General features: G+C 50.5%; 1 protein-coding gene across 4 annotated transcripts in view; it reads left to right on the top strand.

The window, feature by feature from the left end:
• Window positions 1–3666: 3666 nt before the first annotated feature.
• LOC119958161 (transmembrane protein 198-like) overlaps window positions 3667–11175 on the top strand; it is a 52369-nt gene continuing 44860 nt past the window's right edge. Inside the window, exon 1 of one of the 4 annotated variants that reach the window (XM_038786491.1) lies at window positions 3667–3791. The gene's annotated coding sequence lies outside the window, so the exon portion shown is untranslated. Of the gene's footprint in view, window positions 3792–4299; window positions 4478–11175 lie in introns of those variants that run through there. The other 3 variants (XM_038786493.1, XM_038786489.1, XM_038786490.1) reach the window with 3 other exon arrangements.

Raw genomic sequence — 11175 nt, 5'->3', positions numbered from 1 at the left:
TGCCCCTCCATTACTGGCCCTTTACCATTGGCATGCCGAGCCTTAGGCCCGAAACCCTGGAATTTCCTCACTAAACCTCTCTGCTTTTCTCTCTCTTCCTCCAAGACACTCCTTACCCTGTTGACCCGTCCTGATCTCCGATGTGGCTTCGTGTCACATTATGTTTGAAACACGTGTGTGTGAGCGATGGGTGGAAGCGGTGCTTGGGGCTGGCTTGGAGGACGTCTAGAGATTGTAGAGAATTGTTTGCTCGCCAGAACCTGGCACGGAAAGCAGAATAAAGTCTGGTCTGATGTATTGCAGAGTTTCTCACTGATGGATAAAGGGTCTTTTTGAAAAAAAAAACCTTTCTCTTTTTAAAAAAAATGAGAACCATATGTCAATAGTCTTGTTCTGCATTATGTGGAAAGCTGCAATCTGCAGCAAATTCTCCACCGTCGCCCTGTATCCGTAGCTAAGCAGCTGATTGCAGCCTTCTTTTCCTGCTCGTTTGGGAAGGAGCTGTGAGCTCAGACGTTGCCCGCGGAGGGTATTGAGACTGGCGTTGACGGGCACAGTTGGGGTGTGAGGTGGTGAGTATTCTTTTCCTTCTTGAAATGTCCCTGATTTCATACAAATTATACTTTTCATATGCGCTGAACAAAGACCTAAACAGTTTGTGTGTGTGTGTGTGTGTGTTAGATGGGTGGGGAGGGTAGGCTATGGATAAGCAGGGATTCTGATGCTACCTGAATTTCATTACACTCCCCTCAGGGTTGTTGGTCACCGTATGGAAAAGGAAATAGAGGCACTAAAATTCATAGAATTTACAGTGCAGACGGAGGCCGTTCGGCCCATCGAGTCGACACCGGCCCTTGGAAAGAGCACGCCTCCACCTTTATCCCCATAACCCAGTAACTCCACCTAACCTTTTTGGTTACTAAGATCAATTTATTATGGCCAATCCACCTAACCTGCACGTCTTTGATCTGTGGGAGGAAACCGGAGCACCCGGAGGAAACCCACGCAGACAAGGGGAGAACGTGCAGACTCCGCACAGACAGTGACCCGGGGCCGGGATCGAACCTGGGACCCTGGAGTTGTGAAGCAACAGTGCTACCCACTGTGCTACCGTGCTGCCTTCTTCAAGGAAGATGAACGAGGATGATACTGGAACTGGGAGAACATAATAAACAATCAGGAAAAATTGAGCAGGCAGAGACTCATTTTGCTAGAAAAGAGGAGGCTGGGTGGGGTTGCCAGGGTCGGGGGAGTGGTGGGGAGTGGAAATCGTCTAAGGTTCCCACTTGGCTGTCTGTGTGAATGGGATTGGGTTCCTCGCTCTTGTGTAACTAATGGGAGTGGTCCACAGGCCCACAAACAGTAACCACAACGTAGGACAAAGTACACAAGGTGTACTTGTGCTAAAGGGACGCCAATAACCATGGGTAATTTTACTCTCCAAATAAACTGGAAAAATCTGATTGGCAGTAGCAGTCTTGATGAAGAGTTAATTGAATGCTTTCAAGATCGTTTCTTAGAGCAGCACCTTCTGAAACCAACCAGGGAGCAGATAATATTACATTTGGTATTATGTAATCTGACAGGATTAATGAATGACCTCAGAGTAAAGACATCACACTAGGTGGCAGCGATAACAATATAATTGAATGTTACATCCAGTTTGAAAGGGAGAAGAGTGGGTCTGAGACTAGTACTTTAAACTGAAACAAGAACAACTTTATGAAAGCTGAGCTAGCTGAAGTGAATTGGGATACGAGGCAAGAGGATGGATCATAGAACATACAGTGCAGAAGAAGGCCATTCGGCCCATCGAGTCTGCACCGACCCACTTAAGCCCTCACTTCCACCCTATCCCCGTAACTCAATAACCCCTCCTAACCTTTTTTTGGTCACTAAGGGCAATTTATCATGGCCAATCCACCTAACCTGCACATCTTTGGACTGTGGGAGGAAACCGGAGCACCCGGAGGAAACCCACGCAGCCACGGGGAGAATGTGCTGACTCCGCACAGACAGTAACCCAGCGGGGAATCGAACCTGGGACCCTTGTGCTGTGAAACCACACTGCTAGCCACTGTGCTATCGTGCTGCCAAATGGATCAAGGAGAAACGTAAAGAAAAGAGTGCACAAAGATGAGTGGCAGGTCAGTTGATTGGTCAGAATGTAAAGGACAGCAGAGAATGACTAAAAGGTGAATTAGGAGAAAGAAATTAGAGTATGAGAGGAACCTAGCTAGAAATATAAAAACCGATGGCAAGAATCTTGACAGCTATTGAGCAGAAAAGGAGTCAGTAAAAGCCAGTGTTGGTTCTCTAAAACAGGCAGTTAATAGCAGATAAAGAAATGGCCGATGAAATGATCAAATATTTTGTTTCAGTCTTCACTGAAGATACGACAAACATTCCAGTAATCGCTGGAAAGGAGGTGGAAGGGAGAGAGGTGAAATTACAATCACTATGGAAGCTGTACTGAACAAACTGATGAAGCTGTGGCTGACAAGCCCCTGGGTTCTGATGAACCTCAAACCCGGGTCTTAAAAGTCAGGGTAACCTGGAAGAGTCTGCATGGTTTTGTGAAAGGGATATTATCTTTAACCAATTTATTTCCAGGAGTAACATGCACTGTGGATAAAGGGGAGCCTGTAGATGTACTGTACTTGGATTTCCAGGAGGCATTTGATAAGATGCCACATCAAAGGTTATTGTGAAAAATTAAAGCTCATGGTGTAGGGGGTAACATTGGCAGGGATAGAAGATTGGCGGACTGGCAGAAAACGAATTGAGCATAAATGGGTATTTTTCTGATTGGCAGGATAGGATGATTCGAGCACAGCAGGAGTCTGTGTTGGGGTTTCAGCTTTTTTACAATTTATATCAATGAGGGGAGTGAAGACATGGTAGCTACATTTGCAGATGATACAAAGAAAGGTAGGAAAGTATGTTGTGAAGAGGACATGAGGAGGTTGCCAACAGATATAGATAGGTTGAGTGAGTGGGCAAAAATCTGGCTGATGGAGTATTACGTGGGAAAAAGTGATGAAGTTCGCTTTGGCAAGAAGAATAAGAAAGCAGAGTATGCAGCATGTCAAGGTGCAGAGGGACCTGAGTGTTTTAGTGCATGAGTCACAAAAAGTTAGTATGCAAGTACAACAAGTAATTAAATATGTGAATGGAATACGGTGCTTTATTGCGAGAGGAATTGAACAGAAAAGTAAGGACGTTGTGGCCATGGCTATAAAATGCGACTCGGGTTTGATAAGGGGCTTAAGTGGGGAACGGCCAACCGAAGCTGCACATACCCCATTTTGTGCAGTGGGGAACTCTGCTTCCCAGAATTCCTCAGTGTAGTGAGAGATCGGGACGCCATTTTTAAATGGCATCCCAATCTCCGAGACCCCCGCGCCACCTCCGACCCGTGCAGGGCACCTCCGCATACAAAAAAATGCCAACCTTGTAACCTGGCAGTGCCCCATCAGCTGGCAGTGCCACCCGGGCACCTTAGCAGTGACAGACTGGCACCCTGCCAGCTTACCTTGGGAATCTGCACCTTAGAGTGAGATGAGCTGCCTTGCCTTAATATGCAGATTTGCTAAAAAGTGATCCCGCCCACAATGGGCAGAATTTGCACGGCAGAGTCTCGCGAGATTGCGTGAGACGTTGCGAGCCGGGCAGATCTCGGTCACCCGGCTTCTATCAGCCATGCTGCGCCGCGCGTGGGAGCTACTTTTCAGCTGCGTAGCCGTTGGATCGCACCCTAAATCAGGGACATGGAGAAGAAAGAAAAGAAGGTCAACATTAAAACTGCATTTTCTATGCTTATAGATTTACATGGAATTTACATGGAAGAAGGATTCTTCCATTCACCTGAAGAAGGAGCGGTGCTCCGAAAGCTCGTGTTTGAAACAAACCTGTTGGACTTTAACCTGGTGTTGTAAGACTTCTTACTATAGATTTACACTTTACAGAAGTATTTTAAAATCAATGCTCTGTAGCATAAGTTGCTGGAGATGACAGTTGCTCAGTGCTCTATTACTGACAGACCGTAAAAGAATTAAGCTTTGGGGGAAATGAGGATCATTTTTAACCGTCACATTGAGGCTTGGGATAGCATACCCTGGGGGAGACTACATAACCCTGCTGAGCGATACGGCGTTTGGGCAGGTGGCTGTTGATTCAGGTACAAAAGAGGACTCCGAATTCTGCAGCATGCGTGTTAAAGAGTGGCTCACATTACACAGTCTGAGGTCATTGTAAGCTGCAGTAAGTCCGACTGTGTGTAGCAGGTGGCTGTCTAATCCGGTCAGAGCTCTTAATTAAATTAAAAGCTGGCGAGCTGGAAATGCAGCAGTTGTTTGATCAGCAGGACGAGGGACTCCTTACGTGTGACTTGTTCTTGAGGCTCAATCGGGACGGAAACTCTGCAACAGGGCACTGCCATAGTTCCCAATTCACGAGGTCCTCTGCCCTATAGACGGTGAGAGCTGTTTAAGGTTTTGGCAGTTGTAGATATTGTACCGTGTACGCATACTGCCCATAATTGGACGGTAACAGTTTTGAGTGCATGTTTAAAAAGGGTTCTTGGCGCCTATCACAGCTGGACAGTGCCTCTTTTTTTCTGTGACAGAGAAATTAAGAAAAACTTGCACTTGTAACGTGCCACATTATTGTGTTCGAATCTCTCCATTGCCTTAGCCCTCTCACTATCCCAGAAATTGGGGGCTGGTTTAGCTCAGTCGGCTGGACAGCTGGTTGGTGATGCAGAGCGAGGCCAGCAGCAAGGGTTCAATCCCCGTACCGGCTGAGGTTATTCCTGAAGGTCCCACCTTCTCAACCTAGCCCCTCGCCTGAGGTGTGGTGACCCTCAGGTTAAACCCCCACCAGTCAGCTCTCCCCCCTCAAAGACCGATGGTCCTCTGGGACTATGGTGACTTTGCTTTAATCTCCTCCAACTCTACAACCCTCCAGGTTCACAGCATTCCTCCAATTCTGGCCTCCTCAGCATCCCTGGAATTAATTGCTTCACCATCGATCACCGTGCCTTCAGCTCTGGAGCGGGCACGGTAGCACTGTTGCTTCACAGCGCCAGGGACCCAGGTTCGATTCCCCGCTTGGGTCACTATCTGCATGTTCTCCCCGTGTCTGCGTGGGTTTCCTCCGGGTGCTCCGGTTTCCTCCCACAAGCCCCGAAAGACGTGCTGTTAGGTGAATTGGACATTCTGAATTCTCCCTCTGTGACCCGAACAGGCGCCGGAATGTGGCGACTAGGGGCTTTTCACAGTAACTTCATTGCTGTGTTAATGTAAGCCAACTTGTGATAATAAAGATTATTATAAATTCCCTCGCTAAACCTCGCCACCCTCTCTATGTCTCTTTCTCCTTTAAGGTGCACCGTAAAACTCTTTGATCAAACTTTTGATTACCTGTTCTCCTTATGTTGCTCAGTGCAATCTTTTGTTTGACACAGCACCTTGAAAATGTTGCTGCCTTAAAGCTGCTATATAAATGCTAATTACTGCAACATTCCACAAACAACAATGAGCTGTGTGTCCAATTAATCTGTTTTTGATAAGTGTTGATTGAGGGAGGAATGTTGGTTAGGACAGGTCAGTGCAATATTCGATTATGTTTTCTTCTGTACATAAAGTTAAAGAAATATTCTTTGTGATGTTGCTGCAATTGAGAATCGTAGAATCCCAACTGTGCTGGAGGAGGCCATTCGGCCCACCGAGTCTGCACTGGCCCTCTAAAAGAACACCCCAACCGTGGCCCACTCCCTGGCCTGATCCCCAAAATCCTACTTTTTTAGATTTGGAGTACCCAATTATTTTTTTCCAATTAAGGGGTAATTTAGTGTGGCTAATCCACCTACCCTGCGCATCTTTGGGTTGTGGGGGTGAAACCCACGCAGACAGGGGGAGAATGTGCAAACTCCACACGGGCAGTGACCCAGGGCCGGGATTCAAACCCGGGTCCTCAGCGCCGCAGTCCCACCCACTGCGCCACACATGACGCCCTGCCTTCTTGAGCCGCTTGTAGGTACACCCACAGTGCTGTTAGGGAGGGAGTTCCAGGATTTTGACCCAGCGACAGTGAAGGAACGGCCGATATATTTCCAAGTCAGGATGGTGAGTGACTTGGAGGGGAACCTCCAGGTGGTGGGGTTCCCAGGTATCTGCTGCTCTTGTCCTTACTCTAGATGGTAGTGGTCATGGGTTTGGAAGGTGCTGCCTGAGGAGCCTTGGTGAGTTCCTGCAGTGCATCTTGGCGAGATGCCACTGTGCGTTGGTGGGGGAGGGATTGAATGTTTGTGGAAGGGGGTGCCAATCAAGCGGGGCTGCTTTGTCCTGGATGGTGTTGAGCTTCTTGAGTGTTGTTGGAGCTGCGCTCATCCAGGCAAGTGGAGGATTCCTAGCATCTGATCTGGACTTGAAGCCACAGTATTTATCGAACTAACTAGAATATAAATAAATGTGTTTTCCACAAAAGACCATTGTCTGCAACAAAATCCCTTTGCAATAAGGAGCTAATGAGATAAAACCAGAATTAAAAGTGGGAGCCTGTATTTATTCCTGTAATGCTTTCTATTGCTAAATCAGCTGAGATTGAGCAAATTTGGGAACAGCTGGACCTGACCCCGGATTGTACCTGGCGTGTGATGGATTGGCTGCTATTGGCACCATATTTACCCAGTGAGAGAAGTGGGAAGACCAATTTCAGAAGTGCAGATGGAAGTATTGGAGGCAAATATTGATGCAAAAAGAACATGTCATTCCTTTACGATCATACACCTTTTAAAGTAATATGCATCGCAGCATTTCAAAATCTTTGGCAGGGAAATCTTTACTGCTGTAAAATTCCAGTCACCTTGGTAATTGGCTATTTTTGTTGTGGGGGTCTCTGAGGAGAGGAGGCTTAAATAGCCTTTTGGAATGCAGCGTGTTCAGCATCACTCAGGGGCAGCATCAACGAGGGGGTCCCCTGGATAAAATAAATAATGCTTCAAGAAAATGCTCCTCAGCACAGAAAATAAATCTTGTTGAAGTTCATTATTCCCCTATGGGGTGCATCCATTTTGTGAGGGGAGCAGGGCAGTTTTGAGCTACTGGAGGCAGCAGTGAATGTAAACCCCTGGAAATTTGGCAAGAGCTGTCGGGATTGCAGAGGAGGCTATGGACCCGATTGCCGGGGCTGTGTGCAGTGTCGAATAGCTGTTCCAAACCTCCCAGCCAAAGAATGTGAGTCACATCAGGGCGAGATCCTGGAATAAGCACGTGAGGGAGAAGGGAATAGAAGGTTCTGATGATCGGATGGGAGGAGGCTCGAGTGGAACTAAAATTTAGAAAAAGCTACAGGAGCATAACTAGCCATTCGGCCCATCAAGTCTGCTCCGCCATTCAGTCATTTTTATTAAAAAAAATTTAGAGTACCCAATTAATTTTTTGCCAATTAAGGGGCAATTTAGTGTGGCCAATCCACCTACTCTGCACATCTTTGGGTTGTGGGGGTGAAACCCACGCAAACACGGGGAGAATGTGCAAACTCCGCACGGACAGTGACCCAGAGCCGGGATCGAATGTGGGACCTCAGCGCCGTGAGGCAGCAGTGCTAACCCACTGAACCACCCCTGCCATTCAGTCATGGCTGATATGTTTCTCATCCCCATTCTCCTGCCTTTCCCCATAACCCCTGATCCCTTTATGACCATCTTCACCCTGTTTGCAACTATATATAATATATATATATTTTTAAAAAACAGGTTTGACAATTGGCTTGTGGTTTATTATAACAAATATGACTCAGACTTAAATGAATGTGCTCAATTACTTGGATGGGTTTGTAACCAGCATCTAGTGAAACAATACAAATGAGAAGGTTTCTTTCACCGCACATGCTTTTAATTTAATTTTTACTATTGTTTTAAATGCTTGTCACACACTCCCATATGTGATCCATAAAACCTTAATGGGGCCACATCCACAAATTTAACAAGTCAGGATAATATTCCCTGTTATTTAATCACTCTAGTTATTTTACCCCAAGCTTTGGTGAAAATGTTCCCTTCTCTCTGAGCATTGACTCTTGTTGGGTTACTGCCCAGTCTCCCCAAGCAAGTGGTTGACAGAGCAAGACGGAGCCCTGGGACAAGCTAAAATCTGGGAAAGCTGCATGGAAGGGTAGCCAGGTTTGGGAAGGGGTTTGCGAGTTCCACCCCAGGTGGTGCGTTTCGCTGGCTGTAAACCCCTGATCTTGATTTTTTTTTCTGCACCAATACTCGAAAGCTAAAGATCATTGTGACAAAAGTAAGGACACATTAATCCCGGCAGAGAGCCAGCAGGAGTTCCGTTTATAGCACCTGGAGCAGAGCTCGCACATGGTAAGAAAGAGAATAAATAGGGTAGATCGGGAGGAACAATTCCCCGGTGGTTGGAGAGTCTGGAATGAGTGGGTGTCTATTAGAGACAGACCCTTCAGGAGGGACAATTCTCCACACAAACAGTGATAGATGTTTGGAACTCTCTTCCGCAAGTGGCAATTGACCAGAAACTGAACTGGACCAGCCATATAAATACTGTGGCTACCAGAGCAGATCAGAGGCTGGGAATCCTGCGGAGAGTAACTCACCTCCTGACCCCCCCAAATCCTGTCCACCATCTACAAGGGACAAGTCAGGAGTGTGATGGAATACTCTCCACTTGCCTGGATGAGCGCAGCTCCAACAACACTCAAGAAGCTCGACACCATCCAGGACAAAGCAGCCCCGCTTGATTGGCACCCCTTCCACAAACATTCACTCCCTCCATCACCGACACACAGTGGCAGTCGTGTGTACCATCTACAAGATGCACTGCAGTAACTTACCAAGGCTCCTTAGACAGCACCTTCCAAATCCACGGCCGCTACCATCTAGAAGGACCAGGGCAGCAGATACCTGGGAACCCCACCACCTGGAGGTTCCCCCCCAAGTCACTCACCATCCTGACTTGGAAATATATTGGCTGTTCCTTCACTGTCTCTGGGGAAACATCCTGGAACTCCCTCCCTAACAGCACAGTGGGTGTAACTGAAGTGGTTCAAGAAGGCAGCTCACTACGGCCTTCTCAAGGGTCAATTAGGGATGGGTAATAAATGCTGGTCTAGCCAACGACACCTGCATTTGTGTAGTACCTTTAATGTGACTAAACATTCCAAAGTGCAGGACTGTTATCAAATAAAATATGGCACCAGTACTTTGAACTGGAATATTTTACAAAGCACCCACATTGCGATTGGTTTTAACAAGAAGTCTCCAATACAACAGAGTGCTGCCTCTTCAGGCACCTCATTGCAATCAGGTCATTGTGTAGTGGGGTCGGCGGGGAGACGGGGGGGGGGGGGGGGGGGCGGGGGGGGGGGGGGGGGAGGGGAGGGAGGGGGGGGAGGGGGGGGGTCGGCAGGGAGGCGGGGGGGCAGGGGGGGGTATTTATTGGTCCGTATTCAGCTGAATAAAACTTCAATGTTTCAAGAAACATTTTGAAAAAGAATTAGCAAACCGACCAGAGGGAAGATGAGAATCCTTTTTTTTACATGGTGTGTGATGAGCAGCTGGAATGGACTGTCCGAAAGGCTGGTGGATGCAGATTAAATTGACATTTTCAAAAGGGAATTGCATAAATACCTGAAAAGGGAACCACAATGCGGCCTCACGGCCCCGAGGGCCCAGGGCAGCACGGTGGCACAGTGGGTTAGCCCTGCTGCCTCACGGTGCCGAGGGCCCAGGGCAGCACGGTGGCACAGTGGGTTAGCCCTGCTGCCTCACGGTGCCGAGGTCCCAGGGCAGCACGGTGGCACAGTGGGTTAGCCCTGCTGCCTCACGGTGCCGAGGTCCCAGGGCAGCACGGTGCCAAGGTCCCAGGGCAGCACGGTGGCACAGTGGGTTAGCCCTGCTGCCTCACGGTGCCGAGGTCCCAGGGCAGCACGGTGGCACAGTGGGTTAGCCCTGCTGCCTCATGGCACCGAGGTCCCAGGGCAACAGGGTGGCACAGTGGGTTAGCCCTGCTGCCTCACGGTGCCGAGGGCCCAGGGCAGCACGGTGGCACAGTGGGTTAGCCCTGCTGCCTCACGGTGCCGAGGTCCCAGGGCAGCACGGTGGGACAGTGGGTTAGCCCTGCTGCCTCACGGTGCCGAGGTCCCAGGGCAGCACGGTGGCACAGTGGGTTAGCCCTGCTGCCTCACGGCCCCGAGGTCCCAGGGCAGCACGGCCCCGAGGTCCCAGGGCAGCACGGTGGCACAGTGGGTTAGCCCTGCTGCCTCACGGCCCCGAGGTCCCAGGGCAGCACGGTGGGGCAGTGGGTTAGCCCTGCTGCCTCACAGCCCCGAGGTCCCAGGGCAGCACGGTGGCACAGTGGGTTAGCCCTGCTGCCTCACGGCCCCGAGGTCCCAGGGCAGCACGGTGGCACAGTGGGTTAGCACTGCTGCCTCACGGTGCCGAGGTCCCAGGGCAGCACGGTGGCACAGTGGGTTAGCCCTGCTGCCTCACGGTGCCGAGGTCCCAGGGCAGCACGGTGGCACAGTGGGTTAGCCCTGCTGCCTCACGGTGCCGAGGTCCCAGGGCAGCACGGTGGGGCAGTGGGTTAGCCCTGCTGCCTCACGGTGCCGACGTCCCAGGGCAGCACGGTGGGGCAGTGGGTTAGCCCTGCTGCCTCACGGTGCCGAGGTCCCAGGGCAGCACGGTGGGGCAGTGGGTTAGCCCTGCTGCCTCACGGTGCCGAGGGCCCAGGGCAGCACGGTGGGGCAGTGGGTTAGCCCTGCTGCCTCACGGCGCCGAGGGCCCAGGGCAGCACGGTGGCACAATGGGTTAGCCCTGCTGCCTCACGGTGCCAAGGTCCCAGGGCAGCACGGCCCCGAGGTCCCAGGGCAGCACGGTGGCACAGTGGGTTAGCCCTGCAGCCTCACGGCCCCGAGGTCCCAGGGCAGCACGGTGGCACAGTGGGTTAGCCCTGCTGCCTCACGGTGCCGAGGGCCCAGGGCAGCACGGTGGCACAGTGGGTTAGCCCTGCTGCCTCACGGTGCCGAGGTCCCAGGGCAGCACGGTGGCACAGTGGGTTAGCCCTGCTGCCTCACGGCCCCGAGGTCCCAGGGCAGCACGGTGCCGAGGGCCCAGGGCAGCACGGTGGCACAGTGGGTTAGCCCTGC

The sequence above is a fragment of the Scyliorhinus canicula genome, chromosome 28 (assembly GCF_902713615.1).
Source record: "Scyliorhinus canicula chromosome 28, sScyCan1.1, whole genome shotgun sequence".
In the NCBI taxonomy this organism is placed as follows: domain Eukaryota; kingdom Metazoa; phylum Chordata; class Chondrichthyes; order Carcharhiniformes; family Scyliorhinidae; genus Scyliorhinus; species Scyliorhinus canicula.
The sequence above is the reverse complement of the archived record's forward strand: the minus strand, read 5'-3'. Positions and strand labels throughout refer to the sequence as shown.